We start from the raw sequence: 12667 nt of genomic DNA on the forward strand, positions 1-12667 counted from the left end.
AGAGAATGTGAAAGTTACAGTTTTTAAAAGTGATGCTTGAAAAGCTGATTATTTATAAGCCAGAAAGAGCTCAATTTGTCTTCATATTCCAAGCTGGGATTGCAGGACTAGCAGTTAGGAAAACTATATTTTTAATAGTAAACTAAGTACATTTGATATGGAAGTGAGAAATAATAAATATATAACTGATGAGAATATTTACAGAGCCACTTTTATAGATTAGAACCTCAATGATTCTCACGTGTTATTAGCTGTTAATTTGACAGCATTAAAATGGAGTGATAGGAAATCGTTCCTTCTGTGTACCCTTAGGGGTTCCTGGCATCGGCCAGGCAGTCTATACCTCATGCAGTCTAACTACACAACTCCTGCTCTAACTACAAAGTTGCTTGTCCCATGAATTAATCTGAACTGCTCAGGTCCATTCTCTAAATGGTTCAGGAAAATTCAGAGTGTATAATATCATTTTAAAAAAAGAAGCTGGAATAACATAGGTAAAATCAAGTTAGGATTGCCTGATTTATGGCTGTTCATGCAAACTTAATTCTGCCCCCTTATACATATACATTATGATGCAGTCTTTAATGACCTGATCACATACTGTTTTGTCCACAGGATCCCTGCCTCATTTAGGGGTGCACAGTATGGATACACAAATGCTTGAGTTTGCAACCTAAATAATATTATTTTAAAATCAACTTTTCGTATTTTTTTAAAGAAAAAAGGTAAAAATTAGTTCTATTATGAGAAGCTCTAACAACCCCCCATTATGCATCATCATCATAGTTTGAGCCCTGAACTTTCAGCATTTTGGCACTGACTGCTTCTAGTTGAGATCAGGTCTAACTATATTAGCTGGCAGTAGCAAAAGGCTATTGTCCCAGAATGGACATGAACTGCTGGGTCTGGGAGGTGGCTGGTGCAGCAGGAGCCTGGCTTATTTCTGCCCTCAGGAGATACAGAGAAGGGGTTCCTGCCCCATTGTGGTGCTGCCAGCGGATGGCATTCGATCCTGGGGATATGTTATTTTTCCAGGACAACGGAGCCCATCCACATTCTTTTTCCTCCAGCACTCCTCCGCTACAGCTACTCCTCAAATCCCAGGTTTCCAGAACAACTTGTAGTGCTGCTGCAACTTTTGCAGTGGCATCAACCCAACCTCAGAATATTCATGTTAAATTATTATTTTGCCATGCTGCCAAAATTTTCCTGAGGAACGCAAGCAAGAGAAGGGAAGTGGTGGTGATTTGAACAATTTATATCAGACTAGATGATGATAATAGCCCTCTCTGTCCTTAAAAATTAGGAATCTCAGAAATGGAATTTCATGGGACAAAGAAAAGCCCAAGGGCATTGCCCTTACCTGACTATCAAAAGTTTGCTGCAAACAATGCGTTGTTGAAGCTTCTCAAAGAAAAGGTTACAAGAATGTTTTATAGCGGAAAGTGTTAGGCAACCTAAATATATAGGGTTCGCTACCAGCTTCCCTTTAATAACTATTATTTGACAAATAATATGTGAACATGTAATTAAATAGGCTTTTGCAATGCATACATATAAGGAGCATAAGCTAAGATTGCATGTGCAAGCTGAACTCTGGCATTTTCTGACTTTTGAGTGAATTAACCTCTCAACCTTAATGTTCTATTACCATACATTTTTTAAATTTTATCTAATGAGTTTCCTTTTGAACATATCATCCTGGCTTCTGACAAATATGATGACTTCATAGACAAATAATGGAAGTTATTAAAAGATTTCTAATTCTTCATCTAATTATAATACAGCATTGATTTATAGTTATATTTAAAAGTCCATTTCCAAGCCCCTTTTTGTTCTGCTTCCAAAGAAAATTCTGGTCTAACAAGTCATTTCATATGGGGAAAAGGAATGGTTAAAATATTTTAAAGTTTGGATACTTTACTTGGCCAGAGAAGATGGCTTGGTGGTCTGGTGAAAAGTGTTTTGACACTTTAGTTCCTTGGTATTTTCCTGTAAAACTGGAACCTGTCCTTGCTTCAGTGTTTTTATTGGCCCCATACCAAAGCCCATTGAGGTCAATGGGAGTATTTCTGTTGACGTCTTTGGGCTTTGATCTCTTATTCATTTCCCTGGATTATGAGATAGTGGCTGCCAAGGACAACACAAAAGCATGCCTGTGCCATGGGACAGCAACATATTGAAAACTCTAGAGTTATATATGCAATATTATTATTTACATTTTATTATATTTCAGAATAATATCATTAAAAGAACACAGAAAAATCCTAAAATACATTTTGTATCAAATGAATAATATTGTCCCATTTATGTATTTGGAATTTCATTGCATTATCAGCCCTTCTCGAACAACAACACAGTAAAAGTTGTATGCAGTATAGTATGTTTGTGATGTGTGATTATATATCTGTAATACAATTCCAAAATAGATGTAAAGTACAGTAGACCTAATAGAAACTTAGTCCACAATATCCATAGGATCTTTCATTTTTCTTATTACTATGTTTAGTATTCATCTATAATAATTACATTAAAAATTTTGAGCAGCCTAAGGTCTGTAGAAACGTTTATGTTCTTGGCTTTTTCAGCCCAAACAGTGTTGATTTCTATGGGACACTAATGGCTGAGGAAGAAGTCTCTTTTTAAGAGACATTGCCAACCTGCAGAGTCCCTGGACAGCTTGTTAACTAATGCAGAGCAGCTTTGGATGGTGTGGTAAAGTGGAAATAGGGTTCTGCTGACTGTGCAAATATAAAATTTTTTTTGAACATACAACAACATTTACATTTAAAAATAAGACTGTGGGCTCAATCCTTTGTCCCTGTCAGCCGCATCAAGCAGCTGGAAAACTGACCTGAAGGTGCAGCTGAGGATTGCCCCCAAATTCCCTTTACACAGGGATATTCTTGGGTTGTGCAAAGCCAGTGTAGCCAGCTCCACACATCCCCAAGCCCCCTGCTTTGTGTAGAGGGTATGCCAGGAGCAGGGAGGGGAAGAATGGGCCAGAGCTCACACTGTTCTGGCAGATTCTTGGCTGGCGCAGCAGACACAAGAGGTGACACAACCCTGGACCTGTCTAAGTTCCACCAGGGGCCATTTCAGCCCTTGGCTGGCCCCAGGTTTGGCAGTGCAGGAACCACTTTTTCCCTCTCCATCCTCAGCTGCAATGTGTGTGTAAGCAGAGTCAGGATGAGCTCTACCCTGACATCTGGTGGTGAATTATGGCGAGTGTGGAAAAGAACTCCAGGGGCTGATCTTGTTTGCATAGGCACACCCACCCACCTGGCATGAGACAACAGCAACTGTTAGTGGTTACTTTGGATGGGGTGGGATCCCCAGTTTCTCTGTTATTGGGGCAGGAGGAGTAAAGTGTTGTTATCCTGATTATGTGATTCAAGGACAATGAAACTGTTTTATGACAGAGTGTCTCACCATCACCTAAGTAGCACTCGCTAGACAAGGGACATGGGTTCCACAATCCAGTGAATTGAGAGAGGATGGGGACAGGTATTTGTACCTGATGGTATGGGCCCCCTTTGAGAGCTTGAAACATCAATTGCACTACCTCCTCTCTCCACTGTTGAATGTCAGAGCTAACTTTGAGTCTATTAGAAGTCTAGTTACAGGCTGCTGAGGTGAATTCACTTTGGGCCAATGGGGCACCAGCACTGGGGCTCCCCTACTATGAGCTGAAATCACAAAAGAGCTGAAATCACAAAAGAGCTAAAGTTATTAAGAGCTGAGATCACTGAGTGCTGTGTTAAATAGTGGGGGAGCCTGAAGCTATATTGCTAAGCGGCTGGTGGAGCAGTTTGCGGGGATGGCTGGAGGGGCAGTGAGCGGTGTGGAGCCTTGCGGGGACGGTTGGAGCGGCCCAAGGGACAGTTGGAGCGGCCCAAGGAGCGGCGAGCGGAGCCATTTGCGGGGACGGCTGGAGCGGCTCACAGGTCGGTGAGTGGAGCCATTTGTGGAGACGGCTGGAGCGGCTCACAGGTCGGTGAGCAGAGCAGCTCGTAGAGCAGAGCAGTTTGTGGGACGGCAGGAAGTGGACTGGCTCATGGTGAAGGCTGCAGCGGAACCTCACGGAGAGACGGCCGGCCGGCCTCGGATCACGTAAGGTGCCCCTTAACACCCTGCGTGCCCACCTTTTACTCTGGGTCTGCACTGACCAGGGACAGAGACTTTGGGCGTTGTTGGACTTTGGGGACTCTGGATGATTTTTGGGTTGCTGGATTCAAGAACCAAAGGGAAAGGACACAGCTCAATATGAATCTTGTTTGTGGTGTTTTTCCAATTTAATGTTTATGTCGTTTACCTCATGTTATTAAACATTTTTTGCTACATTCAGACTCCGTGCTTACAAGAGGGGAAGTATTGCCTCTTAGAGGTGCCCAGGGGGTGGTATGTAATTGTCCCAGGTCACTGGGTGGGGGCTCGAGCCATTTTTACATTGTGTTATTGAAATGGAACCCCTAGATACAGAGCCCGGCCCTTGTTGCTGCCAACTTAGATGGGCAGAATGGTTACATGTGTAAACTTGGCACAGTTGGGATGGAGGATTATACTGTACTATGTCTAACAACATCACGAGGTTGGCTGCTATTGTACCTGAGTACATTTTCTGCCATACAGTATGTTTTAAAAAGCTTGATACATATGACATTAGGCTGCTAATGCAATGAAAGTCTACTGGACTCCATAGTTTTGAAGATTAATCCCGATTTTTTTATGGGAACTCTGCTTTCTACATTAGCTATGTGTTTGTTGAATTAGTCATTATGTGATGTCTTTTCTCTACAGTGAAATCTTTTGACCGTATCATTTTATCTCTTAAGCTGTCATAGGCGATCTGCAAAAAGTTTAGTACTGGAGACTTGTATATTGGTGATGCATTGAAAAGATGACTGGGTATTTTCTACTATTCAAAGTTGGTGGAAAATGTGACTAAATCAGGAAGGTAGCATTTTACTCACTTTCAAAATGTCTACAATGACATAGAGAGTTAGGCCTATTTGGTATGACAATAAATTGTCAATAGAATGTGTAGTAATAAAAACATACAGTAAACAACATCTGTACAAGACCTTCTACAGCTTTTTTTTATAACATAGGTACCAGAAATGTTACATACTACATAGTTTTGAAAAATATTGTAATCTGACATCACACTTATAGCTGATATACCAGTCTGATCTCTAAGTGCTAGAATCTGAACTTTTTTTTTAGACTACCTCCCTTTTTTTTTTAATTATGTATTTAAGAATGCTGGAATCCACTTATACACATTACCATCAACAGTGCCACCTTCAGGAAAGGAAAATGAGAAAACTTTTATTGGATGAGTTAAATGCAAAGACTGATGTTGACATTTTATGAACTTTTAAAGGACAGTTTTGACATTCTAAGAGCATTTTGGTTTCATGCATTTAAATGATAGTGACAGAAAGAAAGAAAGAAAGAAAGAAAGAAAGAAAGAAAGAAAGAAAGAAAGAAAGAAAGAAAGAAAGAAAGCTTAATTTCTGGTAGTGTCTGCACTCTTGGTTTATATTGTAACCTAAAATGCCTGGCAAAATTATTTTCTGGTATCTCAGTATTATTGCTTTTTGAGGTTAACAGAGTTTTGATTAATCTCTGATGCTGTTCAGCTTACCTCAGTTTGGCAGAACTTTATCTTACTGCTGTTGCTGCTCTCTGACTTTTCCAGATAGTAGTGTTTTGTGGGGTACATTGCTTCTGGAAAGACAATAATTTCACATAAAATGAGTCTTCTAAGAATACTATGTAGTCTAGGAAAGCTCAACAGGGAAAACTGCATAACTGAGTTATTCAGAAGTGAGCTCAGTACCTATCCCAACTGTTCCTAGGGAGGAATGCAGAGCTTCATTCAGAGTGATGGAAGGGTGGGAAAGAAAGGCACAAACCCTTCCTTAGCCTCCTCCCCCACACTCCCCAAGCCTATTTTTCAGTTGGGAAGAGCTTTATAGTCTCCTCAAAAGACTAGCATGGGTGCGGTCTCCCCTAGAGAGCACTGCAGCTGCCGGAGAGGACTGGGGAATCCTTCTCACACAATAGTAGGCTTACAGGGAGAGTAGGTCATGGGTTTACCTAGTTCAGAAAACTGTCAGTCAAGCATCTGAACATTAGAGCCTTTGCCTGAATCAAAATTTTGAACCAGTGGAGGTTTGTTCAGTGCTAAAAACGTGTTAAATCATTTATTAGGTAAAAAAAGAAAACAGCTCTTTTAAAATGAGCTCTGAAAAAAGCAGTTTCTTCCTCAGTCAAGATTACTTGCAATATCCTGCCAGACAAGTCACCACAGCTTGGGTATGAAACATTCAAGAAAATTAAAACTTTTACAGGCTTTAGCCTGCTATAAGTTTGTATTGTAGTTATTTTCAGTTAGAATAAATGTTAAACAAATAAGATATATGAACAATCTTATATAGATAGTAGACTAAATATCTATGTACTGCATCATACCTCTGTTGCTGTATTTTAACATATATGTACATAATCACACATACTACATATATGCAATACACTCCACTCTACTCCATTTACTCTAATGATGTGTGACAAATTTGGACAAGAGAGGGCTGTAAACAGAATGACACTTCAAAAAATGAGGACAGATATTGTTAGATCCAGTTATGAATACAATACAAAACATCTTCTAGCATTTTGATTTTAAATCTTTTTAATATCTCAACTTTTAAATGAGAAAATATAACTACTATAATCATTTTATATGTATCATTTCTGGTGCTTGAATTTTGTGCTTTAAAAGGTATGAGTTTAAGGCTGTTTTTTAACTTGGTTGTCTTTCATACTAACATCTTTTTAAGTACTATCATGATATAAGTATACACAAGAACAGGTACAAAATTGTAAGTATGTAATTATAGTGATTCATTTATTCAAAGGTAAACTGGTACATGCTATGTTTAGTTACATAGCTTTTACGAATTGTTTTAGAGCTATTGAAGCTGGTGATCATGTTTCACTTTGAATTGATAAAAGTAATTAGGGATGGTTAGATGACACATAAAAGTGTAGTGAGGCTTTTGTAACAATTAAATTGGTGAGCCTTGTAGGAAGGTTGGTAGTGACACACATGATCTTCCATGTTCTCAAGAGATACTGTAACACGATTACTCTTGCAGGCCATCAAAAGTTGTCACTTTTGCTGTTGGCTTTTATTTACAGTGGTCCCATGTGCTACCTGTTTGCAAAGTCACAAGCCACGTTGTAATGTCTAGCAAAATGTGTCACCATTGCATGTGAGTGGACTGAGAAGCTAACTGAAGGCTTGTATAGCTCTTTTTCTGTGCCTTGAGGCCTAATTCATTACAATAAAATTTTTAAAAAATAGTGTGTTATAGTATTGAATACCTAATGAGCACTTCTTTGAGTTCAGGGTAGTTGGAATTACTTGCTATTCTGATGGTACCAACAATTAATAACATGAGAGGAGGGTTGGATATTTCAGTCCCAGACTATTTTTACTTTTATATAGCAAGTTATTTAAATATATTAATTTTGTACATTGACCTGTTATACCCTCTGCTATTTAAAAAAATAGTGCAGGGTCGTGGAAGTAGAGAGAGGCATAAAGTGTATTGGAAAACTACCAAAATGTCCCCTGCAAATGGACCCTATTCAGAATCAGTAAGCGTATGATGAGTGAAGTGGTTTTGAATATCGCCTTTAGATTCCATGCTGTTACAAGGCCAGCCCCGAACATGGCAAGTCTTATTTCTACACACAGTACCTCTTCACTCTCAATTTAACCCAAAAATCTGATGAACCCATTACTCCATACTTGATTTCATGGAACAAGGAGTAGATATAGTTACAAATGATCAATCACAAGCCGTGAACCAAAGCAGCAAGGCATTAACAATTCACACCATTTCGGTCCACTTGCTCAAGCAGAAGATGTGCCAGCATATTTAATGCACAGCTACTTCATTCAGTTTAAGAAAAGACATGACTCATGCTGCATTTTAGGAACTAAGGGGACTTCATAGTTTTCATGCCTACTAACCACTGAGTTTCAGAATGGAATGCACCCATATCTAAAGAATTAACATAACCAGTTGTGCAGTAAAGTCACAGAGAGACAAGTTCATAAATTATATTTTATTCAGTTTAAAATAAAGAATAACCTACAAACTGTTTTCCCCAATAAAGCCAAGTTCTATTAGATTGTTTTGTACAAATCAACATCTTGTTCAGCAGTATGGTAACAGTGTAGACCCCACAGGCATATGCTGTCAATTTAATGGGATCACTGAAAAAGCAAAACAGCTGTGAAAGATTGCTTTAAGTACAGCAATCGTGTGCTTGTCATTCTGTTCAATGGTGGAAAAATCCAAATTCGGATAGGCATCAGTATTTAAGAAAATGACTGCTAAAACATCTCTCATAAGTACCTTAGGGACAATAAGATTTGACATATAGCATGTAAACAAAAGTACACAGCAGCTGTTAGATTAGTTTTGTTTGAGTAAAAATACAGTGACATAATTTAAACAACATAGCAAACTGTGTGCTCTTCATCATTCGGTTTCCCTCTGCAGACCACACTTTTGGATAGTGTATGCCAGTTGCTTTGGGACTTGGAGCTGTATAACTGTTACTAAAAATAGGGGGGAAATGCAGTCAAGCACATGTGTGCATTAGCACCAACTCAACTCATACTACACACACACACACACTCACTCTCTCTGCAAAATATACTGTTCGGCTCCTTTGAGAAAGTCTTTCTTGGTATCCAAGGAGCTGCATGATGAATTTTTCCTCTCCATATTTCAGTCATATTTAAAGCTTTTTTTCCAACAGTTTTAAAAAAATCTGATGATGAGATAATTCTTATTGTTCTGCTACCGTTACTTGTGGCAATATTAAAAAATGATTGTAGTATTATAGGATATATCCTAAAACAATAGGCCCTGGAATACAGTACAGAATTAGGTCGACGTAAGGCAGCTTACATCGATCCATCTAACCTGGTAAGTGTCTACACTAAAATGCAACTTCCACCAATGTAACTCGCCCACTATACCATCTTAATAGCTCCACCTCCACAAGAGGCGTAGTGCTTACGTAGATGTAGTTAGGTCGATGCAGTGTCAATGTAGACACTGCGTTACTTACATTAACTGTTGCTGCCTTTCAGAAGCCGTTCCACAATGCCCCACACTGACAGTTAAATTGGTGCAAGTGCTCCTGGTGAAGACACGCACTTCCAACACAAGGAGTGTAGTGTGGAGATGCAAAAGCAGTTTAATTACAGCAGTGGCTGTAAGCTGACGTAACTTAGGTTGACTTAATTTTGTAGTATAGACTTGCCCTAGCAGAAAAATCTGGCAATAATACTAAGATATCTACACTAATTGAGAACTTCTGGAGTTCTCAGTTCTTCATTTATGGGGGGGAAAAGTCCATTGCCAGATGTCTGTTTCCCCGTTCTCTGGCAAAAATGCTGTCTATTCTGTGTTGGTATCCTATTTTTTCCAGATTTCATCTTGTTCCGTTACTCTATTTCATAATCATCATCTGCACTACCACCTCTTGCAGCATGTTTAAAAAAATGGGCTGAAGATCTGGGAGTAATATTGCCACATAGGAAGGGTACAGCAGCAATGGAATGATTAGGAAAGAAGGTACATAGATATGTGCTAATGCTTTCTTTATAAAGTTCTGCATATAGCATGCTTGGAAAAGTTTAAAGAAGATGAAAGGGAAAAGGGATTTTACCATCCCTTTAAAAATCCTTTTCAACCCCCACACTGTATTTTTTACATAAATTACCTTCCTTCCCATAAGCACTAATTTCCTTCTTGGTTCATTTCATTTTCTAAACAAGATATTCCATTTGTCGTATTTTATCGTTCACTCTCAAGCATTCAAAATATCCTTCAGAGTGGCTCTAAATCTATGACACTTGTTCATCATGGCCACCTGTATCTGTACCTCCGAATTAGCTGATTCATATTCTTTCCAGGGACTGGCCTTTGTCTTCCTTTACCAAGGCAAATACACAGTCATTGAGTTTCATGATCCATAAAGAAAGATCTTACTTAAAGGTTAACCTTTGAACTGGGATTATTAGTGTTCTCTTGATTTTAATAAGTGCGCTGCTTCCCGTAGAGAGAATTTGGAATAATGAAGCAGGGCACTTATTAAAATCAAGAGAACAGATTAGATTAGATTGAATAGATTATACAGCACTTCAGAAAAGGTTCTAAAATCTCTGGAAAATTTGCTTGAGTGCTCTGTTTGCTTCATTTTGCAGCCTGTGGTCTGCACAGAGCTCTTAATTCCATAGAAATGTATGAAAGTTCAATATTAATTTCTACTGCTCTTCAGGAGGGCAGCGATTCAGACCTTCTCCACTGTATTTTACATAATGCACCGAGGAGGATAGAAATCCTTAGAACTATATCAAGATGAAATAGTTTTCAGTGTGTGGCCACTCATCAAAGAATGTCTTATGGCCCTGTGTCTAGGTGACTCAGACAACCGATTATAACTATGCCAGTTACCAGAATTGAGACCAACACAAATGACCGCACGGCACCTTTAAGCGGGGAGAACGTTGTCCGGGCTTGACGAAGAAGGTAGCAGTGCTTTTTGGCGGGTGGGGTGGGGTGAGAAGAAGGTCAGAAACTGCTTCAAAAAAGGTAGGTGGTGGTCCGTTTTGTGGTGCTGACTCACCTCCAGGGAATATAAGGTTCAGAAGGCTTTAAAGGTGCAAGCCCTGCATGTGGGAAGACCTTTCTCCATTCAGCAGGCAAGGCAGCACCCGCCCTCCCTCCCCTAGAGCTACGAATATCAGGTTTGGTTAGGACCTGCTAGTCACTCTTTTTTAGGGGGCTGAGAAGCAATTTTCCCCTCACCACTATATTGGCTTCAGTGGAGTGAGGTTTTTTTGCCTTTCCCACAGTGGGTGTCAGGGTGGACCTTTTCTGGTGAGGAGAAAAAATGGTTAGGCTATATGTCACAACTTATTTTGTAAGTGTGAGGCGGCTGTCCGGTGCAGGTACTCCATAAGGAAGGCATCCAGTGGCCTGATAAAGGACTTAAAAGGAGGTGCTGGTTAAAGAAATGGACCGGGGCATGTGAGTTGGGGACTACTATGATTGGTACGGCAAGGAGCCAACCCTCATTTCTTATAGCCCACCTTAACCCTCTTGCGAGTTGCGGGGATGGATGGTAAGGTCCAAGCCATGGGTTGGCTGGGGGACCTGGATGGAAAATGAGGGGCTGGTGGAAGCCCCGTGTAGTTATTTGAATAAACTTGGAGTGGCATGCACTGTACACTTTTATCTGCTGAGTAGTCCCAGATATCTAATAATAAAGTTGCAGCCTGATTAAATCCATATCAAGTGTCTCCTGTCCTCCTTTCCTATAGCCAGACAATGTATGTTATGTCATACCATTTTTGAAAGGATCTTTGACCAGTGATGAATTTTTCAGGTATAGAGCTAAGAATTCCTGATAGAACCTTCATAAATCAGAAGCTCAATAGCACCAATACTGATGAACCTAAAGAATTTTTATTTATTTGTTTGTTTTGATGTAGATACAGTCTTCTCCTGGCATATTCATATAACACTTAGTTGTTCCGAATTTCTTCCTTTCTTCCCATATAAACTATATTGCACAGATATTTCTTTTGTACTTTTATGGTTGCTCTTTAGTGCCTCTGGAATAGGGGTGGACAGACTTTTTTGCCTGAGGAAATTGTATGGCATGGAAATTGTATGGCGGGCTATGAATGCTCACAAAATTGGGGGTAGGGGTTCGGGATGGGGTGAGAGCTCTGGCTGCAGGTGCGGCCAGAAATGAGGAGTTCAGAGTGTGCGAGGGGGCTCCAGTTTGGGGTACAGTGGGGGTGAGGGCTCTGGGGTGGGGCTGGGGAAACAGACATCTGGTAATGGACTTTTTTGGGGTGCAGGAGGGGGCTTTAGACTAGAACTGAGGGGTTCAGAGGGCGAGAGGGGGATTAGGGCAGGGGCAGGGGGTTGGGGTACAGGGGAGGGGTGTGAGGGCTCTGCCTGGGGGTGTGGGCTCTGGGGTGGGGCCAGGGATGAGGAGTTTGGGGTGTAGGAGGGTGCTCTGGGTTGGGACCAATGGGTTCGGAGGGCAGGAGGGGAATCAGGGATGGGGTAAGCTGTTGGGGCATGGGAGGGGGGTGTGGGCTCTGGGGGGGGCTGGGGAAGAGGGGCTTACGGTACAAGAGGGGGCTCTGGGCTGGGATCGAGGGTTCAGCGGAAGGGAGGGGGATCAGCAGGGGCGGCTCTAGGCACCAGCTAAACAAGCAGGTGCCTAGGGCGGCAAAATGTATGGAGCGGCAAAATGCTGGGGCCTCACCTCAAGCAGCGTCCTGGGCTGGATCGTGTTCTGCTGCCAGGTGCGGTGGGGCATGGAGCCGGCTAAGTGGGGAGCGTGTCCCTGCCACTCTCCCGCGGGCAGCAGCCACCTCCCCCCAGCTGGGAGCTGGTAGCGCGGCCCTGCCCCGGCTGCAGAGGACGGACAGCTCCTCCTCGGCTTGTCCCTGCTGCTGCAAGCCGAGGAGTGGCCCGTCCTCTGCAGCCGGGGCAGGGTCACGCTACCGGCTCCCGCCTGGGGGTGGGTGTGGCCACTGCCCGCGGGAGAG

General features: G+C 41.4%; 1 protein-coding gene across 1 annotated transcript in view; it reads left to right on the forward strand.

Annotated features, from left to right (window-relative positions):
- The window catches only part of DCDC1 (doublecortin domain containing 1), a 413925-nt gene that overhangs the window by 80701 nt on the left and 320557 nt on the right, over nucleotides 1-12667 (forward strand). The gene's annotated exons all lie outside the window — the stretch shown is intronic.

The sequence above is a fragment of the Malaclemys terrapin genome, chromosome 4, assembly GCF_027887155.1.
Source record: "Malaclemys terrapin pileata isolate rMalTer1 chromosome 4, rMalTer1.hap1, whole genome shotgun sequence".
In the NCBI taxonomy this organism is placed as follows: Eukaryota; Metazoa; Chordata; order Testudines; family Emydidae; genus Malaclemys; species Malaclemys terrapin.